Genomic DNA, 6,000 nt, shown 5'->3' on the forward strand with positions numbered 1-6,000 from the left:
TGAAGGAGGAGGAAGTCCCCTAACACAGACACACATGCTTTGCTTCCTGGGATCTGTTGCTCCCTCACATTTCTCTTGCCATGGCGTTCTAGAAAAATAACATTAAGAAACCCAAAGCTCAGGGAGGGGGACAGTGAGCAGATGTAAAGTGGATAAATAAAAAATAAAACTTAATAAAGAAAAAGAAACCCAACACTCTTACTCTCATAGAAGGCATCACGTCAAAGATCAACAATGGTATTTCAAAAGACAAGTGAAGAGAGTTTCTCAAGAAACTGGGGTGCTTATTTGGTCGTGGGATGCTGAACGTAGGTGAGCTAACCACTGAATTCGGCAGTCTTCAGGCTGATGCTGAATTTAAGTAGAGAAATAGAAATGAAAATATTTGGAGTGAGATCCAGGTCACATCACAAGTTGTAGAAAGTGTAATCAGCTCCTGACAGAACATTTGAGGTGGGGCCACCAGCTCTTACTGTTTCTGAAACACCTTTCTATGTTCTTTGCCTCCTGTTTACAGTTTCGATGACATTCCTTAGCAAACGACTATTTGTCTTGCCCTGTCTAAGTCACTTTTCATTTGTCGTGTTCCCTCCCAAGCCTACCTTGTTTGTCTCCGTAGCATTAGCATGCTAGAATTACAAAGTTAGCACTTAGAATAAATATCTTCCAGTCATTTGCTGCTCTGTTCTTTAGACTTCACTAAAGCTGCTTGGGGGCTCTTTGGATTGAGCTTCTAGAACATCACTGGCACAACAGTCTGGAGTTTTGGAATAGAGGAAACTTCTTTCTCTGGGGTGGTGCTACATCGAGCCACATCAATCTGGTAGACAGAATTATATTTTCCAGAATTGCATCAGCTTTATGACTCCTAAGCAGAGTTGCTAAAATAGGGTTTTGGAAAACTGAAGTAAAATTGTTGCCACAGAAGTCTTTACAGCCAAGTATGGAAAGGGGACAGGATTAAAAGTACCAAGATGATCCTAGCTTATTCTCTCTCTCTCTCTCTCTCTCTCTCTCTCTCTCTCTCTCTCTCTCTCTCTCTCTCTCTCTCTCTCTCTTGTATGGCTAATTGACTTGACTAATGGGTTCAGAAACCAGATCCACAACCAGCTATGAATCCACAAAGGTGAAAGGACACAGAGGTCATAGACTTATCAAGATATTTTTGGTAGTCTTAGTAGCCCATGTATTTTTCCAAAAGCCAGTGTTTCAAGAGAACTGGTCAGTAACTTCCTTTTCTTTCCTTTCCTTTATCACTCCAATTTTCAATCTTTTATCGATTTTTGCACAATTGTATAATGTTCTAATTGTATAATAAATTTCTTATATAAAATAATCAGAATGACTCTAGTATTCTAATAAAAACTTGATTGTCTAGATTGCTAAGCATGGGCTCTGCTTCCTGAAATTCTATTCTTTAAGTTTGATCAAACCAGGGGCTCTGGCTTTATCCAACCTATGATAGCAGGGATCTTCTCTGAGTGCTGAATGTGGCACTATTCCGAAGAATCATTACCTTGCTCACTGTTTATATTGGATCACTTCTATCATGCAAGGCAGAACTTACTTGTTTTGGAATCCCGATTACTCTAATCTAGATATGAATTTTCTTTTTTTTTTTTCAGAGCTGGGGACCGAACCCAGGGCTTTGCGCTTGCTAGGCAAGCGCTGTATCACTGAGCTAAATTCCCAACCCTGATACGGATTTTCTTTTGTGCTCACAGGACTTCTGCCAAAATCACCATCTAATAGATTTACAGAATACCTTACCCTCAGTCCACAGGGGATTATTGCTAACCAAGCAATTAATTTTCTAACAAATTAGGTATGATAATAGTCTGTGTGATATAATTTACTTGTATTACCATAAGTGGAAGCAGATGGGTAAATCTAGACACTCATTTATGCCTGGTGGTGCTCCAGAGACAGAGTTCTATATTTCGGTGTGTGGTGCATATACTCTGAGTCATCAACCAATAAGTATTATTTTTCCAGCAGAGGTTATGGTGGTTTGAATGTACTTGGCCCAAGGAGTGGCACTATTTGGAGGTATGGCCTTTTTGGAATAGGTGTGGCCTTGTTGGAATAACTGTGTCACTGTGGACATGGGTTTTAAGACCCTCATCCTAGCTGTCTGGAAACCAGTCTTCTGGCAGCCTTCAGATGAAGATTTAGAACTCTTAGATCCTCTTAAACCATGCTTGCCTGGATGCTGCCATGCTTCTGTCTTGATGATAATCGACTTGTAAGCCAGCTCCAATTAAATGTTTGCCTTTGTAAGAATTTCCTTGCTCATGGTGTTTCTTCGCAGCAATGGAAAGCCTACCTAAGACAGAAATAGAGCCTGTTGATAAAAGTAGATTACTAGAGGTGAGTGTTAGAAGATGACAGCACACCCCTCGCTTTGGTCTGTGTTCTTGGCTTCCTGTATGCTACAATAGGATGAGCCCTCACCAGGTGTTCTCAGCCTGAAGTCTTCCCTAATCACTCTGAAACCATGAGCCTAATATTGTTCCTGTCATTTTTTTTTCATATCAAGAGGAAAAGCAAATTATAGAAAGCTGAGATCAAGGAATGGAGTAAGTATTTATTGTGAATACTCTGACTGTGTAGTTGTTTGGCACTTAGAAAAGGTTTGTGGTAGGAATTTGAAAGAGCTTGAGATGCACACAAGAAAAGCTTTAGGATGCTACACGGTCTATTTAATGAAGGGTTTACAGGCATTTGAAAGATAAGAGTTCTTACAGAAATATGAACAGTAAAGATCATATTGATTCAATTTCAGAAAGGAGTAAGTTCTCTCCTTGAAGATTGCCTCTAGAAAAATTCTTATATTATGGAAAATAATATGACTATACTTTAATTTTATCCTGAAATTTTGAGTGAGAGTGATTTCAAGAGTAATGGACTAGTTAGAAAGATGCCTCAGTGGTTAAGCACAGTACTCTTCAAGAGGACCTGGGATCAGTTCCCAGGGCTCATATGGTAGCTCACCACTGTCTAAAACTATAGGTCCAGAGTACTCAGTACTTCCTTTTGGCTGCCACAGACACTGGCTACACAAATGATATACAGATATGTCTATATCTATATCTACATCTATCTATCTATATCTATATCTATATCTATCTATCTATCTATCTATCTCTATCTCTATCTCTATCTCTATCTCTATCTCTATCTCTATATATCTATATCTATCTATCTATCTCTATCTCTATCTCTATCTCTATCTCTATCTCTATATCTATATCTATATCTATATCTATCTATCTATCTATCTATCTATCTCTATCTCTATCTCTATCTCAATCTATCTCTATCTATCTCTATCTATCTATATCTATATCTATATCTATATCTATATCTATATCTATATCTATATCTATATCTATATCATCTATATCTATCTATATCTATATCTATATCTATTTATATATATATATATCTATATCCAGGCAAAACACTTATACAAATGAAATATTTTTAAAAGAGCAATTGCCTAGCTCATTTGTTGAAAGAAATTTCAAGAAAGCACTCAGGTATTTGAGCACTTGGTCCCAGGTTGATGGGGATCTTTGAAAATGTTATGGGGCATTTAGTGGGTGGAGCCTTGAAAGGTTCCACTAAGGATGGGTTTTGAGGTTAGAGAGCATCATCTCACTTACTGTTTTCTCTGCCTCCTTCCTGTCTGTGATCAGCAAGCTTCTTACTCCTGCTGCATGTTTTCCCTGATTCAAAGTTGACATAGTTTCTTGCAATGCTAGACTCTATTTTTCTGAAAACTTAAGAGAAAATAATTCTTAAATTCTTCTCTCTAAGATAATTTTCATTATAGTATTTTCTCATAGCAACATAAAAGTCACTAATACACTGCTTGATCCAGGGTTACTGGGAAAAAATGTGGGCAAAAGAAGAACAGGATTTTTATTTTTATTTTATTTTTTTTTAATAACTTGAGTATTTCTTATTTACATTTCGAGTGTTATTCCCTTTCCCGGTTTCCGGGCCAACATCCCCCTAACCCCTCCCCTTCTTTATGGGTGTTCCCCTCCCCATCCTCCCCCCATTGCCTCCCTCCCCCCAACAATCTAGTTCACTGGGGGTTCAGTCTTAGCAGGACCCAGGGCTTCCCCTTCCACTAGTGCTCTTTTTTTTTTTTTTACATTTCTTTTTTTTGTTTGTTTGTTTTTTGTTTTTACATTTTATTTTATTTTTATTAACTTGAGTATTTCTTATATACATTTCGAGTGTTATTCCCTTTCCCGGTATCCGGGCAAACATCCCCCTCCCCCCTCCCCTTCCTTATGGGTGTTCCCATCCCAACCCTCCCCCCATTGCCGCCCTCCCCCCAACAGTCTAGTTCACTGGGGGTTCAGTCTTAGCAGGACCCAGGGCTTCCCCTTCCACTGGTGCTCTTACTAGGATATTCATTGCTACCTATGAGGTCAGAGTCCAGGGTCAGTCCATGTATAGTCTTTAGGTAGTGGCTTAGTCCCTGGAAGCTCTGGTTGCTTGGCATTGTTGTACCTATGGGGTCTCGAGCCCCTTCAAGCTCTTCCAGACCTTTCTCTGATTCCTTCAACGGGGGACCTATTCTCAGTTCAGTGGTTTGCTGCTGGCATTCGACTTTGTATTTGCTGTATTCTGGCTGTGTCTCTCAGGAGAGATCTACATCCGACTCCTGTCGGTCTGCACTTCTTTGCTTCATCCATCTTGTCTAATTGGGTGGCTGTATATGTATGGGCCACATGTGGGGCAGGCTCTGAATGAGTGTTCCTTCTGTGTCTGTTTTAATCTTTGCCTCTCTATTCCCTGCCAAGGGTATTCTTGTTCCCCTTTTAAAGAAGGAGTGAAGCATTCACATTTTGATCATCCGTCTTGAGTTTCATGTGTTCTAGGCATCTAGGGTAATTCAAGCATTTGGGCTAATAGCTACTTATCATTGAGTGCACACCATGTGTGTTTTTCTGTGATTGGGTTAGCTCACTTAGGATGATATTTTCCTGTTCCATCCATTTGCCTATGAATTTTACAAAGTCATTGTTTTTGATAGCTGAGTAATATTCCATTGTGTAGATGTGCCATGTTTTCTGTATCCATTCCTCTGTTGAAGGGCATCTGGGTTCTTTCTAGCTTCTGGCTATTATAAATAAGGCTGCAATGAACATAGTGGAGCACGTGTCTTTTTTATATGTTGAGGCATCTTTTGGGTATATGCCCAAGAGTGGTATAGCTGGGTCCTCAGGTAGTTCAAAGTCCAATTTTCTGAGGAACCTCCAGACTGATTTCCAGAATGGTTGTACCAGTCTGCAATCCTACCAACAATGGAGGAGTGTTCCTCTTTCTCCACATCCTCACCAGCATCTGCTGTGGCCAGAGTTTTTGATTTTAGCCATTTTGACTGGTGTGAAGTGGAATCTTAGAGTTGTTTTGATTTGCATTTCCCTTATGACTAAAGATGTTGAACATTTCTTTAGCTGTTTTTCAGCCATATGGCATTCCTCAGCTGTGAACCCCTGTTTATCTCTGAACCCCATTTTTAATAGGGTTATTTGTCTCCCTGCATTCTAACTTCTTGAGTTCTTTGTGTATTTTGGATATGAGCCCTCTATCAGTTGTAGGGTTGATAAAGATCTTTTCCCATTCTGTTGGTTGCCGTTTTGTTCTAACAACAGTGTCCTTACAGAAGCTTTGTAGTTTTAAGAGATTCCATTTGTCGATTCAAGATCTTAGAGCATAAGCCATTGGTGTTTTGTTCAGGAAACTTTTTCCAGTGCCCATGTGTTCGAGATGCTGCCCTAGTTTTTCTTCTATTAGTTAGAGTGTATCTGGTTTGATGTGGAGGTCCTTGATCCACTTGGACTTAAGCTTTGTACCAGGTGATAATCATGGATCGATCTGCATTCTTCTACATGTTGACCTCCAGTTGAACCAGCATCCTTTGCTGAAAATGCTATCTTTTTTCCATTTGATGGTTTTGGCTCCTTTGTCAAAAAT

This window comes from Rattus norvegicus, chromosome 2, assembly GCF_036323735.1.
Source record: "Rattus norvegicus strain BN/NHsdMcwi chromosome 2, GRCr8, whole genome shotgun sequence".
NCBI lineage: Eukaryota > Metazoa > Chordata > Mammalia > Rodentia > Muridae > Rattus > Rattus norvegicus.